General features: G+C 38.8%; 1 pseudogene; it reads right to left on the bottom strand.

The window, feature by feature from the left end:
* The window catches only part of LOC149158121 (putative alkaline/neutral invertase D), a 57,538-nt pseudogene extending 34,017 nt beyond the window's left edge, over positions 1-23,521 (bottom strand).
* Positions 23,522-26,591: the final 3,070 nt, after the last annotated feature.

The following is a 26,591-nucleotide window of genomic DNA, read 5'->3' as shown; positions in this document are numbered from 1 at the left end:
TCTCAAGGGTTCCCCATGATGTGCCTATCCTTCAACACTCATGAAGTAAAGGTTGCCTCCAAATTAAATTCCATCAAGAAGCTCATTTGAACCCATAAACCAAGGATTGTAATCATTCAAGAGACAATGATATTGTGAAAAAATATAGGGATTCTTCTAAGCTCTAGCTAAATAACTATTCATTCTACACCCTGGATGCAACTAGCTTATCAGGTGGCTTACTAACTACATAGAGTTAAGATTTTCAATCTACATATTCTTCCACTCTTAACTCAACCATTCTTGTTGCTTTTGTGGTAAAGGAATTTAACATTTGAATCAAAGTCTTAAATATTTATGTCCCTTATTGAAAAAGAAGATCCTATTAAGAACCATTGGCATATTCCAGAGTCTTTGACAATGTTTCCAATATTGTAAGTATAAGTTTGAATCTCATGTTTTCGTTGTGAGAGGTGTGGTGGATTCATCTTATACAAGACCCTTTATATGAGTTATTTATCCATATATTTGATAGCTAAAATTGATAAAATATGGAGCCAATAAGTTGAAGACCAGTTAGAGGAATTTCAAGAGGAATTAAGCAACCATATCGAAGAGGATTGACCAATTCTTAATTTTAGATTCTTTGGTAGGGAACCCCCTCCTAATGACGTCTTGGCTATCTTTAGGAGGGATCTTTAACCACCTGAGCATATTTTTCCAAATTTAGTTGGAAGATAAGATCTCGGAGCCCCCCATTGAATTTAGCCATGGTTGGCTTCTGGAAGAAGACTTTATACAATTGATCAAGGACAACTAGGTACCTCTTAGTCAACAATATTATGCTTCATATATGTAGCAATTTGTAAAGGAAATATCAATGCTAAAAAGGAAAATGAAAGAATGGCTCTTTGTTTTCAAGGGAAAATCTCAAGCATCTCTAAAGACAAACTTAAATAAATTTTATGAGGAAAATCAATCTAGTTTCTTTTCTAGTGAAGATATTTACACTTTGAGATCTTTGGAAGTGGCCCACCGTGATCTGCTTGACAAAGAGGAAATTTCCTGGAATCTAAAAAGTTGGGTCGTTTTGATCCAGGAGGGTGAAAATAACACAAAATTCCTTCATATGCTCATAAATTACCACAAAAACCTTCATATTATCTAGGTTATAAGAAATCAAGAAGCGGTGGTCAAATCCTTCAAGGAAAAAGGGAAAGTTGATGTCAAACTTTTCAAATCTATTTTCAATGAACCTTAAGGTTGTCCCATTCAAGAGATTCTCTAGGTACTTTCCTATTTCCAAGGTTTATAACAAATGAAATGAATAATTATTTCTAAGTTGAATTTTTGGAGGAGGAGATTCTAAATGCCCTATCCTCTATGAAAAAGGGTAGAACCTTTGGTCCTAATGGCCTGTCAGTAGAGGTTATTTTGGATTTTTATGATATTCTCGAGGAGTATCTGTTGAAAATGGTTATGAAGTCCCAAAGATTTGATAAAATGTTTGGTACTCATTAAGTGTGGTCTTCTGGTACTCATTAATTATGCTCTAGAAAGTATTCATACGTATTGGACTTATATTTATTGTGTCCCAAAAGGTATTCTATCTAAATCTGCAAGAAGTGATTCCAATATTTGTGAGTCATCTCCAATTTGTCCTTCCATACAACATTTTTCAACTATAACTCACTGCATAACTCTTCAACATTTTATAGTTAAACTAGATTGCATCCAACAAATCTGGAAAATGATTGTTGTAGGCATTGGAAAATGATTTTATAGCGCCTACAAAAATGCTAGAAAATGGTGATATTGAGGTGTTAGTGCGAAGTTATAGTTTTCTTACCTTGAAAAAAATTAATTATTGAAGTTAAGGGGTCAATAAAGTGCTTCTACGTAACCATGTCTTGATGTCATTTGGAGTCTAATGCTTCAAGTGAGTTGCATCACCCCTCACCAACACTAAGAGAAAAATGACATATATGATGGACTTATATAAATATATTGATTAACTTAGAGTAGAGGGCTAATAAAGAGTGATCATTTACAATATCTACAGTATCCACCAACTTGTTTTCAAATGACATGATAATTAACTAGATTCTTCTTAGAAATTCCTACACCAGAATAACTTTAACGCCATCCATCTGCAATATGTTAAAGTCTGCAAGGCCATTCCACTAGTCTAATTGTACATGAACTATGGATGAAACCCTAGTTGTTTCCTTATTCTTAGTATTGACTACCTTACCTGAAACATTACATGATCCAAATCTAATTTCAAATTCACTTTCTAAATCCTTCCCCAAGTTCATTACAATCAAACATGAATTCTAGTTCATTACAAGTATATTTCAATAAGAGCTAAAAATCCTTCAAAACTCGGCCAGAGGAAAGACAAGTATTGGCTTCTTTGTTCAGATTGTAAAAATCATGATGTAATAGAAGAATAGCATATTGATCTAAAAAAAGTAGAGCACCACATAGTGATTTTTGTAACCTCTAGATGGAAAATTGCTTAGAGCAGAGAGGAAACTAAATTGATCTTGAAAATCCCAAAATACACAAAAGTTTTTTCGCAAACAGTTTTGAAGCCTTTGTCCTTCTTTTTTCATACATTATATATCAAATGTACAAAACTTTAAGATACATAATATCTAGGAAAGAAACCATATAATATTACAATCTTTTCAGGATACAATTTACCAAACAAATTCTATCCTTCTTAACAAAAAGCCCTTAGCAAAAAACCCTAGCTTGAAATGGCCTTTGCTACCTCTACAAGGATTGTTAGCTTGTCCTGTTTTGCGATTTCCCTTGTGGCTCTTTCTCCTTTTCTTTTCTTCCGTGGGGTCTTCTTAGCTACTAGAGCTCTTTTTCTTTTCTTCTGTGGGGTATTCTCAGCTATTGGAGCTCTTTTTCTTTTCTTCCTCGGGGTCTTTCGCTGTTGGAGCTTGTGGCACCGATTATGCTAACAACTCCTCCTTATCTCTAGCAGGCTCGTCTTCCTTTTCATCTTCAACGACAATAGGCTCCTTTAGCTTGGGATTCAGTTTATATTTAAACCCCTGCCTTAGTTTGTTCGTGGGTCTGGTTCTTGGCCTCCTTCCATAATTTGTTTTAGGGTTAGGTTCTATAGGATATTCACCCTTCTTTTGGCCTTCCTCTGATCCAGGTGGCTCCAGAGACACACACAGGACAAAGATGGCTTATGGGAGCTTGAAAATCAAAATGATCAAAATGATTTCGAACCAGGACCAAAGCGTAGATCTCGTCGTTGTGATCGTGGTGGTGTGAACGGTTCGTCATATCGAGTCTGTATGCGAAAGTTAGGAGTAGTCAAAGTTCAGGTTGACTTTGGTGATTTGGCAAGCTTAAGGAGGCCGCAGTTTGGACAAATACGGCCACCGGATTCCAGCCAACCTGGGCCAGATTCCATGCAAAATTGTTGCCTCATTAAAAAGACTCCTTCGGTCCAAATTTCGGATTTTCAAAAACAACTATCTTGTTTTAAAATATATATATATAATTTTGGGGTGACGAGCCACCAACCCCGCTACCCCCACATATCCAAATATTAAAATATATTAATTATGGGCCAACAGGCCACGACTCCCGTCGGCCCTCCCTCAACCACTGAACAATTAATTAAATGGGTGCGCGGCCATGACCTCGCAACCTCGAAGCCGCTCTCACTGTTACCATTAATAGTGTGGGGCACGGGCTGTCAACCCCACCGCCCCTCCACCTCACCTAACACACAAACAGCGTAAGGGAGATTGGGGGAGCAGGCCACCGAGACCAGCAAACCCGCCTCCCAAAAGCAAATTTTGTTATATATTATGGTTAAAAGGGGAGGGGCGGGATTTGATCCCTCGACCCCTCCTCGACAACTTGTTATAATTACCATTGCGCCACAACTGCTTTCTTGGTGGATCTGGCCTCCAAACCTTAAATGAAGTTATTTTTCCAGTGCGCCTAGGAAGCATGGAGGAACCAGGAGCACGTACGAAAATTGAGACAGGATATTTTTTAATTAATTTTTAATGCAGGGGGAACCATGGAGGAGAAAAATTTCCACGAGGGTGAAATTTTTGCAGTGTCCAAATTAGACAAATTTTATGTCGATCTTACAGTCTCAACGACACGAACCCGATGGCGCAGTCAGTTTCCTGATATGAGCAGCCGATTTGCAGAGGACTCGGAGGAGGGAATCTTTGAGTAATCTAGGGGGAATCTAAAAGATTCCTTAAGCCCCATATTTTCATTTTCTTAGAATTCAGAAATTTGATAGTCAATTTTACACTATTCGACGCCAAAAATCTGATGGTGTGTTTAGATTTTCCATTTTCTCATTTCATTTTTCAGTCACTTTTCTAAGTGGAGTGCAAGTGTCAACATTCATGTGTGAGCAGTCATTTCCATGCGATTCGACGTCGTGAGGTCGATGGTACGAACAGCTTCAGCAGCTTGACATCCTCTTCTCCAGATGGCCTTAGGATGTGAGGTATATGCAGCGTGATCATGTACTTCGTTTCTATGCATTATGCTGCACAGATCCCTGTTTAATGTTTGATGTGGGATCTTGTTTCTTACTTGTTTTCATGATTCCTGCTTGATGTGATGCAGAATCATTTGTGAGATGTACTTCTTGTGATGAGTCATCATGTTTGTTTGAGATCCCTTTGTTGTTATGTTGACGGGATGCTCATGTGTCATCATGTATGATTGCATTGAAATCCCTTTTATTCCATGTTGGCGGGATGATCACCATGCATGAGTTTTGTGTCATACTGATATGAGTCCTTTTGACTGAGAGTTCCTGTAGCGGAACATCTCTTGGAGCCACTCCTGCATGAGGGCATTTTCCTTGTATGATAGCAACATCACCTCTTATGTACATCATCACTATTGACAACACTTAATGCAGCGGCCTACACCATCTTGACATAGGGGCTCGGAGACATAGTCCCTCCTGGACGAACTTCGTTATCAATGGCTTATGTTTTTATGTTGTTGATGATTGTCATGTGTCCTCTTCTTTAAAGCATGCAGATGTATTCATTCATGTTCTTTTAAAAATGCAATTTAACACATCACAAAAGTAAAAGGTCTTGGAAGGGTCCTTTGTCACACCTGGACCTGGATCAAGTGGTATCATAGCGGTCTTTGCATGGATGTGAATTGCAAGCGTGAACAATGGAACGTGCAGCAACAGAGGATGAAAAAGCAATGTACGAGACCATGCTCAAAATTTCCCAAAGGGTGGAAATAATGTATGAAGCTCTACAAAAAGAGACAGAGGAAAAGGAGCAATTGCAGCTTCAATTGCAAGCCACGGAAGAGGCCCTGGAAGAACTGAAGCATAGCAAGCAGAGTCTTCAAACAGAGAACGTCGAATTGAAGATGCGTCTACATGAAGAGAAAGAGGAGAAACATAGTTTGCTACGACAGCTGCAAGCAAAGGACGAGGCCTTGGAAAAGATGTAATGTGACCCACGTGAGGTAAAAAGTAATTCTCTGAATTCATATATGTGTCCTGATGATGATTTCGTTGTTTTTGAAAATCATACCACAGGAATTGGCTCCAAACTATTGAGGAAAATGGGGTATGAAAGAAAAGGCTTGGGCGTTAATGGCCAAGGCATTGTCAACCCCATCAAAGTGGAGGAATTACCCCGTCAAACAGGACTTGGCTATGTCAGAAAGGAAGTTGGGGAATGCACCGAGACAGCTAGGGAACCAACAACAACAGATGATGAGAAGCCCTCGTCATTTCTTTTCGAATCGACAGAGGAGGTAAAAGATGTTGATTTCCTTTCGGTTTCGTCATCAAATAGTATGATTTCTGTTGGAGATGTGGAGATCCCAATTACAAGGACAAACATGAGGCTCCTTACTAGGATGAGGCACGAGGAGGAAAAAGAACTTGGTGTTAATAACCAAGACATAACTCAACCAATGGAGGTTATGCAGAGACCTCAATTTGCAGGCTTGAGATACACTAAGGGAGAATGCTCGAAGGTGTCAGATGCTTCCGAGACATCGTTGAAATCGTCAAGGAAAGAGAATGACGGGAACACATCCCCATCATCCCATGGCAGTTTCCATTGCAGGGAAAGAGCTAAGGCAATCTCTCATCACCATAATTACACTAGAGATGACAAGGAAAGGTATAACCACTCTCGACATTTGAATGTTCATTTCAATTATAATCATGTTTTTAATGATGAACGTAAAATATGGTATCGAAAAACATGTACCTTTTTTGGATTACATAACCATAAATTTTCTAAGTGTTGGAAAAGAATGGCAGCACACAAAAGGATGAGGCGTGAAAGACCCTCTCAACAATAGGTAAAGAAACATGTTAAACAGATCTGGAGGAAGAAAACCTATTGCAGTCATTGTGACAGAAGTGGCCATCAAAGAGCCACTTGTTGGAGGCTCCATCCAAAGCAACGCCTTAAAGACAAAGTGTCGGTGCATGAACCAGGTGAAACGGTTGTTTGACAAGAAAAATCGCCACAAGGAGGCGACCCATTCATAGTGATAAGTGAAAAATGATTTCTAGATATGTTAGCATTTCGTGGTCGTACTTTTGTAAATCATTTGTTGCATTTTAAAATGTAAAAGTGATGATGTGTTTTCCATCACTTGTTCAACAACAATGATGTCTGGTCTTATTTTGTGTTGCATGATAAACTGTGAAAGTGATTTCGTGTTTCCATCACTTGTTAGAGCAAAAATAGTGTTTGGCCTTATATTTGTAAATCATATCTTGTAGTGATGATGTGTTTTCCATCACTTGTTGAAGCAACAATGATATGTTGGCCTTGTTTTCGTAGCTGGGGTATTGCATCCATCTTGATGTAAACTTGACCACCGAGTATGTGTTATAAACTTGTGGCAAGTATGGGATGCTTGGGTCATTAGTTGGTCATGTAAGTCAAGCAAGTAATTTGCAAAACAATGTACTACAGGTTGCAGAGGTTGCAAGTGTCGGCTCATCGCTTAAGGCTCTGAAGAAAAAAGGTGAAGGAGATGGAAGCGAGACCTTTCAGGACGCTTGTGATGCAGACAAGGTATAGAAAAGTTGTAGAGTGTTTTTTCATGATTTTGGAGGACCAAAAGCTCCTTAGTGGGGAGGATTGATCCAGGTGGCTCCAGAGACACACACAAGACAAAGAGGGCTGATGGAAGCTCGAAATTCAAAGTGATCAGAATGATTTCGAACGAGGACCAAAGCATAGATCTCGTCGTCCTGATCACGGTGGTGTGAATGGTTCGTCAAACCGAGTCCGTATGCGAAAGTTAGGAGCAGTCAAAGTTCGGGTTGACTTTGGTGGTTGGGCAGGGTTAGGAGGCCGCAATCCGGCCACTGGATTCTGGCCAACTTGGGCCAGATTCTGAGTGAAATTGTTGCCTCGTTAAAAAGACTCCTTTGGTCCAAATTTTGGATTTTCAAAAACGACCATCTTGTTATATATATATATATATATATATATATATATATATATATATATATATATATATATATATATATATATATATATATATATATATAATTTTGGGGTGGCAGGCCACCAACCCCGCCACCCCCACATATCCAAATATTAAAATATATTAATTATGGGTTGACGGCCACGACCCTCGTCGACCGTCCCTCAACCACCGAACAATTAATTAAAGGGGTGGGCGGCCATGACCCCGCCACCCCAGAGCCGCTCTCAATGTTACCATTAATAGTGGGGGGCGCGGGCTGTCAACCCCGCTGCCCCTCCACCTCACCTAACACACAAACAATGCAGTAGAGATTGGGGGAAGCGGGCCACCGAGATCAGCAGACCTGCCTCCCAAAAACAAATTTTGTTATATATTATGGTTAAAAGGGGAGAGGCGAGATTTGATCCCTCGACCCTCCTCAATAACTTGTTATAATTACCATTGCGCCACAACCACCTTCTTGGTGGATCCGCCCTCCAAACCTTAAATTAAGTTATTTTCCCAATGCGCCCAGGAAGCATGCAGGAACCAGGAGCGGGCACGGAAATCGAGACAATATATTTTTTAATTAATTGTTAATGCAGGGGGAACCATGAAGGAGCAAAATTTCCAAGAGGGTGAAATTTTTGTAGTGTCCAAATTGGACAAATTTTATGTCGATCTTACACCTCTCGGCGACACGAACCCGATGGCGCAGTCAGTTTCCTAATCTGAGCAGCTGATTTGCAGAGGACCCAGAGGAGGGAATATTTGAGGAATCTAGGGGAATCTAAAAGATTCTTTAAGCCCCATATTTTCATTTTCTCAGAATTGTGAAATTTGATAATCGATTTTGCACTATTCGACTCCAAAAATCTGATGGTGTGTTCAGATTTTCCATTTTCTCATTTCATTTTTTGGCCACTTTTCTAAGTGGAGTGCAGGTGTCAGCATTCATGTGCGAGCAGTCATTTCCATGCGATTCGATGCCGTGAGGTTGATGGTATGAACAGCATCAGCAGCTTGACATCATCTTCTTCAGATGGCCTCATGATGTGAGGTATATGCAGTGTGTTCATGTACTTCTTTTGCTATGCATTGAGCTGCACAGATCCCTGTTTGATGTTTGATGTGGGATCTTGTTTCTTACTTGTTTTCATGATTCCTACTTGATGTGATGCGGAATCATTTGTGAGATGTACTTCTTGTCATGAGTCATCATGTTTGTTTGAGATCCCTTTGTTGTTATGAGTCATACCTAGTGAAGACTTCAAAAATTGGCTCCCAGCCAGCTTCTTTGAAAAATTGCAAACGTGCCAGCCCCATACACCTATAAGAGCATTCTCCCATCTAGCTCATACTTGTTGAGGTGGCAATTTTTACCCATCTATCCAGCTAGCAAGTTCGAAGAATTGACCAATTGAACCCCTTGCGCGCTCCACGGGCTTGGAAATGGAAATGGTTACCAACGCCTCGGAAATGGCTGCCATCGCCTCAGATTTCAAAAACCCTTATTTTTCATGCACTTGGTTGCCACCGATTCAGATTTGATAAACACTTGTTTTTCATGCACTTGGTTTCCAATTTATGCAGTAGGCCTACTTTACCAAATATCTAATTTACCAATGCGTACATTGCAACCCTTTTTCCCTTCAAATATTCTTGCCACTTTATGCATTTAGTTGCTTTCCAATAAATATGAGATGTTATTGGATTCATCTAACTAAACATAACATAAAGTACAATCTAACTAAATGCAAGATCTGTAGAAAAGAAAATATTCTAAAAAGTAAATAATATGATAAAGGGAATTGAAAGAAATAGGCCCAATGGTAGATGACTCATACCTATGCTCCTCCTTTGGCTTCCAACTGGACGACTTTGTATACTCCTTAGTGACTAAAGAAACCTACAAGTACCTTTATTAATTCACCTTTCTTAGCCCAGTTCCATTTCACTCCGCCTCACCCAAAGAAGGACTTAGACATTTAGGGAGGCACCTCAGCCGAGTGTGAAGAGAGAAATAAAAGTAATGAATATCGTCCTGGCGTTTTTGTTATTGTGCTCACAGATGATACTCTTATGATGTACATGTATATGAGATACTATGATGATGATGGTTATATTTTTTTCCCCTTGGAAAAAATCATAATTTTCATTAAAATTAAGGAAAATTACATGTTGTAAATGTTGTGCGCATATGCAGTTTAAGAGGCTGTAAGCCTGTCAAGTAAAAAAAAACTAGAAATATATAAGTTCTCCACGCAGGGAGACTTTCATCTTCATATATGTTCCTGTTTTGTTCCAAAATTTAAATTTACTCTGCGCGGAGAGTAATTTTTTGTACATGTAGCTGAAAATATATAAGCAGAAAGTAAGTAAACAGTAAATAAAGTAGCACATCATATAGAATTGGGCTCCTGTTGTGCCTGTGCAGCATGGTCCATAAAAGGGCGATGATAATATTGGTAGTGATCCCCATCCCTTTGTTCCTGTATCATCCAAGTGTCGCGTGGCCGGACCGCTGCCTCTTTGGAAAGTTGGTCAGCAAGTGTGTTTCGTTCCCTGTATATATGATGACATACAAAACTGTCAAAAATTGAAATGTATCTATGGACCTCATCCAATATGTGCCTCAGAGTATAAGCATGACATGTTGTTGTTTTATTTATCCAGTTGCATACAATTTTTGAGTCCCCAAACATTTGTAAATTTCTGCAATGTTTTTCAATAGCAAACTGTATGAGATGTTTAGCTGTGATGAGTTCTGCATAATTATTCGTGCCTCCTCCAAGTCCCATTTGTATATGATAGTGATGGGAATCAGTTAAGTAAAGAACGACACCACCCCCACATCCTGCTTCTTGCACTGATCCATCAAAATATGCCCAAGGCTGGGTGTGATCTATGGTTTCCAGAATGATATGTCTGGGGGGTGTATTTTCTTCATCTTCATGAATGTTACTGTAATCGGTCATGATTCGGGCAGAGATGGTGGGCCGGTGGGGCGCAGTATCTTGAAAGATGAGGCGGTTTCAGGCAATCTATATTTCCCAGCAAAAGAGAAGGGGGAGGTTCCTGGCTTTCGACGGGGATGTTGTTGTCCACCAAGTGGTCCATACCTCCCTGATATATCAACCCCTCCATGAGTTCTTTGAAGGGGTGTGCAAGAGAGTAGTGTTCCAGAGGTCAACAGTGATGGGGCAGGTAGGAAATAGATGGTCCACCGATTCTGAACTGTCTTTGCATAGGCAACACCAGAAGGGCCCACGTTTTCCTCTCTTGATCAGATTATGATGATGGTTATATTGTATGTTTTCATTTCATTCATTGATGATACATGTACTCCTACTTTTATTGTATATATGTACCATACTATGAGACCTAGTCAGTTATCAACTATTAGCATGATCTAACATTCGTAACATAACATAGTTGATCTAACATTAGTAACATAAATGCAAGATCTGAAATCACAATTCTAAGGTGGCAATTATGTTATGATCATATTAATAGTTACATAACATAGTTAGTGACATAGAGTTTTTAGTTGGGGACTTCGTCTTATTTAAGTTGGGTAGTGAGCACCTCAAACCGCTAAGTGACATGTCAAGTAGCCTTATGACTGTGGATTAATGTTTCAGTTAAAGTAGTCAATACTAAGGATAGGGAAACAACTAGGGTTGCATACATAGTCAATACATCCATGATTTTACCTATGGAAGGTGTAAGATATGTTATTCAATGAAAACATAAAAATACAAAATTATTGATGCCCTCTTGATCCAATGGTTACAATTATATGTTTAAATAAAATGTCCTGATGGTAGTATTCAGAAACAGAGCATAAATAATAGAAAATGAAATTCTGGAAAGTAATGGTAGGGTGAATATCTGGAAGTGCATATGTTTGGAAGTCGTGAGGGTTAAATGGGTCTTTATTCAAATATTGGTTTTTCTATGTGTTGGAAGGAATTGCTGTTTTCTTATTAATGATTGCACAATGGTTGGTTTACTAATATGACTTTCCATCAATTTCTCATCCTTTCTCATATGAATGGCTAGTTTACTTTACTTGTCTCTACATTCACTTTATCTTGAATAGTTAATTTCATTTTTTGCCAAGCCCCAGGGGCCATGGCTTGTTCTATTTGGCATGATTCCCTAGATATTGAGTATCTTTGGTTGAGTTTGGACAATTGTTGATACTTCTCTATGATTAAGAATGGTAGAATATAAATGGTCCATGGATTTTGTTAGATGTCATATATTAAGAGATTCCAAGTTAAGAGGTTGTCACTCCTATGCAATGGATTTCATTTACCTCATCATTTAATTAATGTTTGTTCCCCCCTAGAAGGTCCTCTCTTTACAAGACTAGTTGGATCTTTGAGGGACATGTGGCAGGACACAATCCTTGGTTTATGGGTTCAAATGAGTCGCTTGATGGCATTTAATTTGGAGTCACCCTTTACTTCATGAGTGTTGAAGGATAGGAACATCACGGGGAAACCTTGAGAAAGGATTTACCTACTCCAAGGGTCCTTTAGTTAATGGATTGCTTACCATGCTTGATGTCAAGCACAAATTTCCATTGGGCTTTTGAGAGATGGGATTTCCTCCTAACTTGGGGAGTTGGGAGAGAGTCGAAAACTAGACCTGATTTCAAAGACACGTCATCCTTCACTTTTGATTTTTCTCTATGACAGAAGCCAAAAAGGGCAAGCACTGCCATGTAGGATGAAGGCTCCTGATCACTTAAAACCACATAAAAACTTTTATCATTTGGAAACTTTACATTCCAACACAATAACCTGAGAGCCATTTGAATATTTTAAAGGAGACAACAAAGAAGGCTTAAAAGGATTACCAAGAAAACTTTATTGACCCCTTAACTTCAATAATAATGTTTTTTCAAGGTAGTAAAGTTATAGCTTCACACTAACACTTCAATATCACCATTTTATGGCATTGTTGTAGGCACTGGAAAATTAGCAATCATTTTCTAGATTTGTTGGATGCAATCTAGTTTAACTATAACATGTTGAAGAGTTTTTCAGTGGGTTATAGTTCATTTGAGTTGCAAAATGGATAGTAATTATTGTAACTCCTCATAGTTTTGCAACCATACTATGACATGAAACCATAAACCTTAAGGTTCATCGAGGGATGGAAGGACAAATTGGAAATGACTCACATTTAGTTGAAAAATGTTTTAGAAAGGATGAAATATTGGGTAGATCGTGATAAAATGGAGGTAGAGTTTTTAGTTGGGGACTTGGTCTTCTTTAAGTTGGGTAGTGAGCACTTCAAGCCACTAAGTGACATGTCAAGTGACCTGATGACTGTGGATTAATGTTTTAGTTAAGGTATTCTTTTTTTGTTAAAGCAAGAGTCGGTCCTTCTATTATCTTGTCACTCAAAATATGATACATAAAATACATCGCACCCAAAGAGGAAGAGGGCTAAAGACTTAGCAATCACTTCAATCTTTGGGGAAAGAGTCAACTACTCGTGAACAAAACAATCTGCCACCACCACACAAACCTTGGACCAAGGTCAAGCGGTCAAGGGGTAGAACAGAACAAAAACAACTTAACCCAACAAACTTTGCGTGGATCCGAGGAGGTGAATAGTGACTATAAAATAAAGATTTCGGGTTCGCGAGGGAGTACCCAGACCCACTGACTAGCTTGACAAATCAGAGCCCTTAAAATATGTCTGCAAGATCCAACGGCCGAGGGAAATATCGAGCGGAGAAGAAGCTGGAGGAATACCCGCCCAATGAAGGCGTATTCTCTCTCCTCCGGAAGCCACGTGTTGATCGTTGAGTGGCATCGGAGACATTTCTAATAAACCACTTCAGGTTTTGAGGACGCCCGATAACCTGGAAACCGCTTGACGCCTGATAACCCGAAAACCACTTAACGCCTGATAACCGCTCGACACCTGATAACCGCTTGATGCCAGATAACCACTTCACGCCTAAGAATTCAGTTAAGGTATTCAATACTAAGGATAGGGAAACAAATAGGGTTGCATCCATAGTTTATGTACAATTAGACTAGTGGAAGGGCCTTGCAGACTTTAACATATTGCATATGGATGACTTTAAAGTTATTCTTGTGTAGGAATTCCTAGGGAGAATGTAGTTAGTTATCATGTCATTTGCAAACAAGTTGGTGATTTTTGCAAACAAGTTGGTGAAATTTGCAAACAAGTTGGTGGATACTGTAAATGATCACTCTTTATTATCCCTCTACTCTAAGTTAATCAATATATCTATATAATTCCTTCCTATATGCCATTTTTCTCTTAGTGTTGGTGAGGGGTGATGCAACTCACTTGAAGCATTAGACTCCAAAAGACATTAAGACATGGTTACCTAAAAGCACTTTATTGACCCCTTAACTTAAATAATAATGTTTTTTCAAGGTAGGAAAACTATAACTTCGCATTGACACTTCAATATCACCATTTTCTAGCATTGTTGTAGGTGTTAGAAAATGATTTTTCAGCGCCTACACGAGTGCTAGAAAATCATTTTCCAATGCCTACAGAAATCATTTTCCAGAGTTGTTGGATGCAATCTAGTTTAGCTATAACATGTTGAAGAGTTATGCAGTAGGTTATTGTTGAAAAATGTTGTATGGAAGGAAAAATTGGAGATGACTCACACATCATGGAAGCACTTCTTGCAGATTTAGATAAAATACCTTTTGGGACACAAAAAATATAAGTCTAATATGTATGAATACTTTCTAGAGCATAATTAATGAGTACCAAAAGACCATAATGAGATGTGGGCTTCAATTTTTTTGTAAATACAGATCCAATCAAATAATTTATAATAGTTAGGTTTAAGGTGAAACACTAAATATTTGAAACCTAAACCCTAATCCTTTCTAGGGAAAGGAAAGAGAATTCTTAACTCATTCATTAGCCCCTCGGGAATAAAATTGGATATTAAACAAGAACTTTAATCACTAATTACTAGACCCATGGCCTACTCATACATAGGCAAATGTGCTTAAAGACTTAAGATAATTAAGAGACCCTAAGTCAAAAAGTAGGATGTCATCAATAAAAAAGTGTATAAGATCTTTTATCAGTACATTTTTATACCACATAGTATCTTTTTTCTTTTGCATATGTAATTAGCTTGTAGAGACCATCCACAAGCAAGAGAAAGAGAAAAGGTGATAAGGTGCACCCCTATCTCAAGCCATGTGATGCTTGGAAAAAATTGGAGGGGCCTCTATTGATCAAAACTGTGAAAGAGACTGATTGTATGCACCCCATTATCCAATTAACTAAATTAAGATTCATGCATATTCCTAGGAGAAGCCAACATAATAAGGACCAACTGATCTAATCATAAGCTTCTGATAAATTGATTTTTAGAATTGTGGCCTCTAATTGGGAGAGTTTAATTGAGTGAATCACCTCCTGGGCCAAGAACATTGAGTGAGTCACCATTTTCTAGCATTGTTGTAGGCACTGGAAAATCATTTTCGAGCGCCTACAAAAATCATTTTCTAGAGTTATTGAAGAGCTAGCTGCTTAACAAAGAACAAAAATGGTAAGGGATTTTTATTTCTTTGCTCTAACATTCCAACGTTGCACAAGTTCAAATTAATTTTCTTATTACAAGTTGTAAATTCAAGAAAAGCCCCCAACTTAGAAGCAAATTCTACCAGTTGAAGAAATTCATAAAACCATAAATTGCATCCATAAGGGATGCATATTTTTTTTTTCTCTCTATGGCTGATATGATTTCTAGATGGAAAAATGATCTAGGGATAGGTCCAAAGTTATTTCCCTTATAGAAAAAGTTACTGGGTTTTGGCTTAGTGGAGCTTGGATGAGCATAAAGCTGTGGCCTTTCATGCCTAAGATTGGTGGGATAGAACTTACTAGGTGCAACGCGGAAAAGGAATGGAAAAATGTGCAATCTGGTTTTCTTTAACATTTCTTTAACTCATGATTCAAATGACATATAAAAAAATGTAATTGTTGGGTCTCTATAATACTAGTGATTACCCCATTACTATTGTAGTTGTATCCCTTATTAATATTGTTGTGCCCCTATTGTCCCCATATTGTTATTATTGTGCCCCATAGAATCCCTCTATTGTAATTTTTGTGTCTTTATATTATTATTGTTAGGTCGGCTGGGTTATATTGTGACTCGTTAGACTCCTATATATATAAAGGAGGTTTTGTCATTTGAATCATCCAAGAATTTCTCATTTATGTAACGTAAAGGAGGTTGCCCCCTTGAAGAGGCTGAATTATAAGGCGTGGATCTCTCTATTCTATATTTTTGTGAGTCGGTTTCATAAAATTTGGTATCAGAGCTTTGGATTCTAGGGTTTTGCTACTCCAAACATGTCATCATGGCATTTTCGCTATAACTTTTACTTTTCTCTCTCTCTCTCTCTTTTTTTTTTTTTTTTTTTTTTTTTTTTGGCGACGTTTCATAAGCTGAAAAAAAACCCATTTGAGGAGAAATTGTGTTGAATCTCGAGTTCGAATTTCAGAGCTTTTTGCGCTATATTTGCGGAGATATGATCTGAGGAATTTGGTCTTTTTGCAGACTCCTGAATTACATTCCAAACAAGCGACCTGGGGAAAATCGTCATAACTTTCTCTCTGAGCATCGGATTGAAATTTCGTAAGAAGGTACAGAAAGAGGACGAACTGTAGTTTCTTGTATGTCTTTTTCAGATCCGAAGGTCGAAACAGTGACTCGTGGCACGTCGTACAAGTTCGCTCTACTGAACTAGCCTATAATCAGGTCATCTTGGGAGATTGTGCATAACTCTTCCTTGGAGAATCCAACTTGGATCAGACTGGTGGCATTGGAAAGAGGACATAGAGGGCTACTACAGGTCGCAATTTCAGAACTGGATGATCCGAAATTGTAGAGATACATCAGATTCAATATCAAGCTTCTACAAAGTGAAAAAAGGTGTGTAGTTTTTTTTAAATTTTTGCATAAGCTTGGTTTGAAAAATTAGTTTGAATCGGTAATTGATGCCCTGAGGAAAGAAAATGCAAACACCTAGTAAGCAACCTGAAAGCTCTAGCATGACTTATGAAGAAGAGGAAGAAATGCAACATGATATATCAAAATTACGAGACCAAGTGCAACAAGTGTCACTTGCACAAAAAGCAACAGAATCTAAGATGGATGGTTTAAGGAAAGATGTAGAAGCTAAGATGGATGGTTTAGAGAAAGGTGTAGAAGCTAAGATGGATTGTTTAAAGAAAGACGTAGAAGCTAAGATGGATGGCATGGAAGCTAAGATGAATGGCATGGACACTAAAATTGATGGCATGGATGATAAGATGGAAGAATTGAAGATAAATATGAATAAGTTGCTACAAGAAATGGTCACTAATGGTGAAAGGGTAGTAAAGGAAACTCATGATGAGAACAAAAGAAATGTTAATCATGATTCCATAGACTCTAATGTTGGATCGAAGATCCACCATATTCCAAAAATCGATATGAGGAAGTTTGATGGCAAGGATCCCACAACATGGATATTACAGATGGAGCAATTTTTCGATCTCAATAATATGCAAAACACACAAAAGGTACGTATTGCAACTTTATATTTGGAACCAAATCATTTTGTATGGTATCAATGGCTTTGCTCTCGTAAACAGATTATCACTTGGGCAATTCTTACGGAAGACTTGACAGCACATTATGAGGATACAAAAAGCAACACTTTTTTTAGCCAATTGATAAGTCTCAAACAAAAGGGTTCAATAATGGAGCACATTGAGGAGTTCCAAAAATTGAACATAAGAGTAAAAAATATTCCAGAGGAGCATAGGATTGATATGTTCATAGGGACTTTAAAGGATAATATCCAACATGATGTTCGCCTTTGGGAACCTGATTCATTAGAGAAGGCATTCAGGTTAGCAAGAAAAATGGAAAGCAAAATTATGGCAACCAGGAAGCATACCACTCACAACTATAAATATGGAAGTGTTGTTGCCCCTAGTCTTCCACAACCTATAAGGTTCACACCACAACAATTGGAAGAAAAAAGAGCAAAAGGGCTTTGTTACAGTTGTGATAGCAAATACACTAAAGGTCATAAGTGTGCTGAGAAGAAATTATTCTACATAGATTGTGAAGAGGAAGAAGAAAAGGAGCAAGAAAGGTCAAAAGAAGAGGATATACTCCAGGAACAAAGCCTAGATAAAGAAGAAATGAATTCGACCATATCTTGTAATGCATTGGCAGGAATTACCACTCCTCAAACCATCAAGATAGAAGGACAAATCAAGAAGAAAAAGGTAATAGTGTTGATTGATTCAGGAAGTACCCACAATTTTATTCATTGTAAGGTAGCAAAAGAATTGAATTGCTTCTTATATCCAGCACCAGAGTGTCAAGTGATGGTTGCAAATGGAGGAACAATAAATTGCTCTGGAAAGTGCCATAATATCAAGCTATCCACGGGAGAATATGTATTGACTAGCCCAATGCTTTCCATTCCAATGGGAGGTGTTGATGTTGTACTAGGAGTCCAATGGCTACAATAGCTTTTAATTTTCAAGAACTTTTCATGAAATTTTCTGTGGAAGGAAAGGAAGTTGAATTAAGGGGTATTGCAGGGAAACCGGGAAAGATAATCAGCTCTAACGGTATGACAAAGCTTCTAAAAAAGGAACAAAGAGGTGTAATTGCACAATTATGTTTGCTAGTGTTTCCACATTGGAATCATCTATTTCTCCAGATCTCCAAAAAGTCTTGGACAATCATTCCAAGGTACAAAAGAGTGAAATTGAACGTATGGTTGCAGAAATGCTAGAGGCTGGTATAATTCAACCGAGTCAAAGTTCTTTCTCTGCTCCAGTAGTATTGGTGCACAAGAAGGATGGATCATGGCGCATGTGTCCAGATTATAGGGAGCTCAACAAGCTCACTATTAAAGATAAGTTTCCCATTGCAGTCATTGATGAATTACTGGATGAATTACATGGATCAATTTACTTCACCAAGTTGGATCTTCATTCAGGATATCATCAAATCAGAATGAAGACTCAAAACATTCTGAAAACAACATTTAGAACTCATGAGGGTCATTATGAATTTTTGGTCATGCCTTTTGGCCTTACCAATGCACCTTCAACATTTCAAGGTTTGATGAATTCCATTTTCAAACCATTCCTTAGAAAATTTGTGTTAGTATTTTTTGATAATATACTAATCTATAGCAAGTCTTGGAAGGATCATGTTGAACATGTTGACAGGGTGCTACAATTATTGGAGGAGAAACAATTATATGCAAAAAGATCCAAATGTTTCTTTGGAGTACAAGAGGTGGAATATCTGGGTCATATTGTATCTCATGAAGGAGATAAGGTAGATCCTAGCAAAATTAAAGCCATTAAGGAATGGAAAATCCCCACATCCATAAAGCATCTCCGAGGATTTCTCGGGTTGACAGGGTATTATCGCAAGTTTGTTAAGAATTATGGAAGAATAGCAGCACCTCTAACAACATTATTGAAGAAAGATGCATTTTCATGGACTCCAGAAGCAACAAAGGCCTTCGACCATCTTAAGGAGGCAATGTGCCAAGCACCAGTCTTAGCTACACCAGATTTCACAAAAACCTTTATTGTGGAATGTGATGCTTCAGGAAATGGAATTGGTGTTGTTTTAATGCAAGATGAAAGACCCATTGCTTTTGAAAGTCGTCCAATCAAGGGAAAGTTTTTACATAAAGCTATTTATGAGAAGGAAATGTTGGCAATACTCCATGCACTTAGGAAATGGCGACCCTACCTAATGGGAAGACACTTCAAGGTAAAAACGGATCATGATAGCCTTAAATACTTTTTAGAACAAAGATTATCCTCTGAAGAGCAACAAAAGTGGGTCACAAAGATGTTGGGTTATGACTTTGAAATCATCTACAAAAAGGAAAAGCAAAATGTGGTGGCAGATGCACTCTCAAGAAAGGATGAGGATGTGGAAACATTGTTGTGCGCCATTTCTATTATCCAACCAGATTGGATAAATGAAGCAAGGGAGGAATGGAAGAATGACGAAGAAGTGTGTGCACTTATTCGAAAGTTACGACAAGACTCCAGTACGTCTGATACATTTAGCTGGAAAAATGATTCGTTATGGTACAAAGATCGCTTATACCTCTGTAAGAATTCCCGGCTAAAACAAAAGATTCTTATGGAATTGCACACTTCTCCCTTAGGAGGGCACTCAAGATTTTTAAAAACTTACCACAGGGTTAAGAAGGAATTTTTTTGGGAGGGCCTTAAATCAGATATTCAAAAGTTTGTGGCGGAATGTTTGGTTTGCCAACAAAATAAAGTTGAAACAATTAAGACACCGGGTCTATTACAACCTTTATCCATTCCAAGCCAACGTTGGGAGGAGGTTTCAATGGATTTTATCACAGGTTTACCCAAGTCTGAGGGAAAGAGTGTCATCGTGATGGTAGTTGACAAATTTACCAAGTATGCACACTTTTGTGCATTATCACATCCATTTAAAGCCAGTACAGTTTCTACTGCATTTATGGAAGCAATTCAAAAGCTACATGGAAACCCAAAAATTATTGTAAGTGACAGAGATCCCATTTTCACTGGAAATTTTTGGACAGAATTATTTTCTTGTCTTGGTACTCAGTTAGCTCATAGCTCATCTTATCATACTCGATCTGATGGGCAAACTGAGATAGTAAACAAATGTTTGGAATGATATCTTCGTTGCTTTGTATCTGATAAACAGACACAATGGGTCAAATGGTTGCCTCTGGCTGAATGGTGGTATAACACTTCCTTCCATACAACAACAAAAATGACCCCATTTATGGCACTTTATGGATATCAACCACCATCCATCACATCATATTTAAGAGAAAATTCTAAGGTTCAAGCAGTGGAACATCACATCGAACATCAACAACATGTCCTCCAACTCTTAAAGGATAACCTCGTGTTGGCACAGAATAGAATGAAACAACAGGCAAATCAACATGACATCGAAAGAAGTTTTGATGTAGGTGATTGGGTATTCCTACGGCTACAACCATATAAGAAAATGTCCCTCAAGCAAGCTAAGAAGGATAATAAATTATCACCGAAGTATTATGGTCCGTACAAGGTGTTGCAAATTATTGGTACTATGGCATACAAATTGGAGCTTCCTGCAGCTTCCCGATTGCACCCAGTTTTCCATGTTTCATTTTTAAAGAAGGTTATAGGCAACAAGCTCCCAGTTCAAACAATATTGCCAGAACTTGATGAGGAAGGAAAAATTATATTGGAACCAGAAGCAGTCACAGAAACAAGAACTCGATAGTTACGAAATCGATCAATTTCGAAGTATCTTATCAAGTGGAAGAACTTATCCACTGAAGACTCCACATGGGAGGATGAGAATTTTATACAGAAGCATCCAGAACTACTAAAGCGTTCAGGACAACACTTTTTTGAAGGAGAGGGGCATGTTGGGTCCCTATAATACTACTGATTACCCCATTACTATTGTAGTTGTATCCCTTATTAATATTGTTGTGCCCCTATTGTCCCCATATTGTTATTACTGTGCCCCATAGAATCCCTCTATTGTTTTTTTTTCCAGTGGAAAAATTTGTAACCTTTTATTTAAAAAATGAAAAGTTACAATTGCAGATGCATGATGCATTTCCATAAGCTGCCCAATGGGCACAAGTGCCATAGCACCCGGTGCAACGTTACATAACTAACGTGCAAATAATGAGAAGAAAAGAATAGAGAGAGAGAGAGGGAAAAAAAGAGAAAGCAAGAAAACCTGAGTTACATGTGTTCCGGTTTTTCTTCCTTTTTTCTTTTCAACCTTGCGCCACGCTCCTTGGGTGGGCTCGATCGAGGCTATGACTAACTATGTTTCAGCGTTCTGCGAGCCTGATTCCTTGTCTGAATCTGATGTGTCTGATTGGTCGTGCCGCTTTATCCCTCCCATGTTCTGGTCATCGTTTATCCTTTCTGCCTGATTTGGGTGAGGCTGTGGAGCCTTGTTGTCTGATGTGGTTTCCTTCTGATTCTCTGTTTCAACTTCCTCTATGATGATATCGTCCTCTTCAGCTTCTGTTTCTTCGTCTTCTGATATCGGAGGGGCTTTCTTTTCAGAAACTCTCTTCTTTACGACGTCATCTATATTCTGCCATCCTTTGGGCTTCCTTTGTTGTGGCTTGCTCTTGTTGGGACTTTTACATGCATTGTACAGATGACCTATTTGTTGGCATCCCCTGCATCTGAAAGCTGTATTCTCATAGTCCAAGGATTGTTTCCACCGTAAATTGTTGAAATTCAGAATTATACTTTCTGGTAGTCCTTGGCTGAGATCTACCTCGACACATATTCTAGCAAAAGTAAAGATTCCCTTTATGTGTCTCGCTGCATCAATCTTTAACATTTTCCCGAGTGTATTCCCAATAGCTGTTAAGGCCTTGGAGTGCCAGAAATGTAATGGGAGGTTATGCAGCCTAACCCATACTGGCATCCTTGATACCACCATAGTGTTGGCATCAAACTCCGGGAACCATGGAGTGACAAAAAGTCCAGCACTGCCCCAGAACCATGGCCCTTGATTGAGAATTTTTTCCCTTTCTTCTTCTAGGAGGAAAATTACTATGAAGAAACCCTTAGAGCATAGGTGTATTTGGCAGTTTTTTGTCCAAACCGTGTGGATCCATTGGTATAATGCATCAGTTCTAGGCCAAAAGCCGTTAAATCTGCAAATAACAGTATTTTTTTGTAAATCTGAGAATATGTAATTTACCTCTGGTAAGTCCAAGGAGATAGAGGGGGTCTCTGGTGATTGATCCACGATATACTACCCTGGGGGTTCATTAGCAGCTGTAGGTTCTTTCCCTTTTAGAGGTTCTTTCCCTTTAGCTGCGTCGCGGTAGGTACCTGTAGGTTTTGAGGAAGCCCCCTTGGATCCACCTCGCAATCGCAGGTTGAGAATGATGGTTGAGTCCTTTGCAACCCTGTAGTGCTGGAGTGTGTGTTGATCCTGTAAGCAAAGCCCTGAAAATAATAGATTTTGTAATGCAACTGGGATTCCCAGTTTGTCCTGGATCTCTTTTTTTAAGTCCAATACGCTCGTCCATTTCCAGATCTGCACACAAACGTTTCTGCCTTCTGTTGATCTGATAAAAATTTGCTTCAGATCCGCTGAGTCTACCTTGTCTGAGTCCAGTTTTACGGAGATTTCTGGATCTGGCAGGTTTCCACCTATCTTCTGCCTGAATCTGGGCAGATCGGTTAGATCCACCCCGGATCTGCAATATTTGGCCCGATCTGGTAAGCAATCTTCCAGATCTGGGCTACTGCTAGAACGTTCTCCACTCTGTACATCGCGGTCTGCGAGCCCTCTGTTGAATCGATGCGGGTGTCCTCCGATCTGCCTCCTGGGTTCTTGAGAGTTCTTAAACTTGCTGATAACAGATAGATCCGGCCTGGATCTGCAGGGTTGAGGCCATGCATTTGTGAGCAGGGTCAGATCTGCCTCATGCAGTCCCTTGTCTTTGCATGCAGGAAGCGACTGAGAAGGGATACGCCTGACACTTATCAAACTGACGGATCCTGTGAAGATCAGGCCGATCTCTAACGATTTTCCGCCCCCGGGTTGAGTTCTAATCCCAAAGGGCTTCTTTTCCAACGCTCCCTGCGCAGGATCCAGTCCATGGATCATTTGAAAACGGCCCCATCGTATGATAAATCTAACCTTGGCCCTCAGAGTTATCTTGCAGCAGCGGATGATGGGCAGGGGATCAGATCCTTTGCTTGTCGTCAGTGCAAATCCGCTCGATTTTTGTTCAGAGAGATCAGAGGCCTTCGCATTGACGGCACGGCCTTCAGCAGGAACGGGGTTTTCTCCTACCAGATCTACGCTCGTGACTTCCAGAGTTTGTTCGCCCTCATAACTCACGATGAGCATAAACTCCACAGAGCGGTAGTGGTACAGGCCATCGCCGCCGCAGGTGTTACAGTCGCAGATCATTTCCATGGCGTCCCCACCTTAACTAGCAGTGTTCACGCCAACCAGAATCCCTCTATTGTTATTTTTGTGGCTTTATACTATTATTGTTAGGTCGGCTGAGTTATATTGTGACTCCTTAGACTCCTATATATAGAAAGGAGGTTTTGTCATTTGAATCATCCAAGAATTGCTCATTTATGTAATGTAAAGGAGGTTGCCCCCTCGAAGAGGCTGAATTATAAGGCGTGGATCTCTCTTTTCTATCTTTTTGTGAGCTGGTTTCATAACAGTAATCCAATATATTTTAACACATATAATATTGTTATAATAAGGCGAATTAGAGGTATTCCCATTCATTACGCGGATGCCTAGAGTTCGGTATGAGTGAAATGTAACAGGGAAAACTGACAGTAATGGAAAATTGGGCAACGCTAACAACTTAATCTTCGAAAGCAGGGGAGAAGGATAAGCGAGAATATTACTAGTTTCAAGTTGGGGAGCTGTCAGAGGGCAGGGGAGATGGGGAGTTGTCGGAGAGTAGGGGAGCTTGGGAGCTATCGGAGATCAATTCTACGTGGAGCTGGGGTTCCTTTTTGTCTTCTGTTCGCCTGTTGATAATGAAGGAGTCGAGTGGAGTGGGTAGATTGGGGAAAGGGCAAGGAGATGGTCCATTGCACGTAAAAACATGAAAGACGATGTTTGAAAACTGATGGGTGACAATTAATGCAAAACATGGTAGGGGAGGGTGGTGGAGGGTGTGGGTAGGGGAGGAGGGTGGCGGAGGAGGAGGGGGCACTTAGTGGGGCCCATTAGATAACGAGAGAAGGAGGGGTTGTTGGGATCATGTCATCTGGGCTGGGGGAGCTATCATGTCAACCCCCGTTCCTTCCCTACAATAGCCCACTTTGTATACAACAATCAAGGGTTGAAATTTATCTTCAAAATAATTATATCTATAGGCATGTTTATTTTAGAATAGGCCTTCTAGAATTTTAATTTAATTATCAGTAACTATTAGATGGATGGTAGAGAAGTAACCTTCATGGAACATAATGTATTATTCATAGTAGTATATACAGATCAAAGGTTAAGATTTATCTCCAAATTAATTATGCATTTTTAATTAATTTCTCTGAAATTAATTAACTAAATAAAATGTCATATCAACACATGTTATATTGTATGTGGCATCGATAAGTCATGGTATTGATCCATAGTATTGTAAAAAAAATATTTTACATGTTGATAATTTCCATGGGAAATTGGGGTGAATCTCCATAGTTAAGAAATATTGTCTAACTCACACACACACACACACACACACACATATATATATTTATTTATTTTAATCTGGGTAATGTGAGATTTATTGTGAGCATGGGCACCACAACTGGTGATGGTCATTTAATAACGAAAAATTATAATTCCTACCATACTTTTTGCATCAAGAGGCGCATTCTACAACCCAGTATGCCCTTGCTAATGTTGAGAAGTGTCCCTCTTAAAATAATATATATATCTATATATATATATATATATATATTTTTTTTTTATTTTTATTTTTTTTAATTTTTTTTTTTTTTAAATAGAAAAGTAATATCGACTATAATAAAAAACAAAAATGAATATGTATATTTAGTTAGTTTTAATTTAAATCATTATAAAACATCAATAATCTCAACCTCACTTTTGTCACTCAATACTTTGTTGATATTAGAACTTAATGTGGTAAAAATATTCCACTCACTCTGAGTCATAAATAAAATATTTTGGTTTATACATAACTTAATATACATTCATATCAACTTTAGAAAGCAATAAAATAATTAGAAGTAAAAAGTGTATGACTAAGATGTTTAAACCTTTTACTTTTCAAAAACATTTCAACACAAAATTTAAATAAACTATTTGAAAATATATGTTAACTTATTTATGTCGATATCAATTTCATATATATTTATATATAAGAAGAAAATATTTTAATGTTGTATAATAAAATATTCAATGTTCGGATTCATTCGATGCCTTTGTTGCTCTGCTCGACGCCCCTGCAGGCCTAAGCGCCTTACCCACTACCATCTCCCTGACATATCAAAGGCTTGTATACCTGTCTGCCTCTGCTTGTTTTCGACCACTTTCTATTCTCAGTCCCTAACTTCCTCGCTTTTGCACTTTTCCCTATCCTTCGTGTTTTCTTTTCCTCTGCCCTTTCTTTCCCTGATATGTTGTGCTCCCGTAGCTAACCTCTTCTAATTGCAACATGTTTTTCTATCCAAACGGTCAACCATGACCAATTTGAGCCCTGACTCCCCCTTGGCCTAGGAAATTGTTGCCTTTAGTGCCTTGGTGTCCAATGGAACAAATTTTCAAAAAGCTCCTCCATCTCAATTCGTCAAGAAACCCGATGACATTCCAAAGGTCGAAGTCTATGCCTCTCAGGGCAGATCGCGTGCCCTCTAGTTATCTGAATGGGGGCTTGTGGGTAATTCATGGGACTTTGGCCCTCCCCCAGACTATTTTCCTGCGGATCGAAAACAACTGGAAACCCCTAATCAAAGGTGAGGTCGCTTCCTCCTTTTCTGGAAAGGGATTTTCACCTTTTTCTTCGAAAACAAGGGAGACAGGGACTTGATCTTTAAAAGCCGATCATATTTCATGGGTCCTCAAGGCCCTTCCTTGACCGATGAAGCTCATTCAACCTCGATTGTGATGTTCCCACCTCTTTCCCTGTCGGGTCAAACTGTAACACCCCACACCAAATTTACCCGCTTTTATAAGTTCTCTAGAGTAAACATGAGCTGAGAGTTATTATGACGTGATCCAACCTCCAAGCTCTAGTTATGGAAGTGGGCCTACAAAACTTTGGTGATCAAACCCTGAGTTGGAAATTCTTTTTAACTGAGATCACAACCCAATCACATGCATGTGTCGAGAAGGCTCTAGTTGTACGCACATGCCTTCCTCCGTGTAGTTGCAACCTAAATTTCCCAGTTTAGAGGTTGCGACTAGAAACCCTAATCTGGATTTTTAGGACCAATTCCAGGCCAACTGCCCAAAACTACACATAATTCACCATAATCACCTACAAGATCCATTA

This window comes from Pinus tabuliformis, chromosome 5_2, assembly GCF_031772625.1.
Source record: "Pinus tabuliformis cultivar Carrire ecotype Pingquan chromosome 5_2, CPIR1, whole genome shotgun sequence".
NCBI lineage: Eukaryota > Viridiplantae > Streptophyta > Pinopsida > Pinales > Pinaceae > Pinus > Pinus tabuliformis.
The sequence above is the reverse complement of the archived record's forward strand: the minus strand, read 5'-3'. Positions and strand labels throughout refer to the sequence as shown.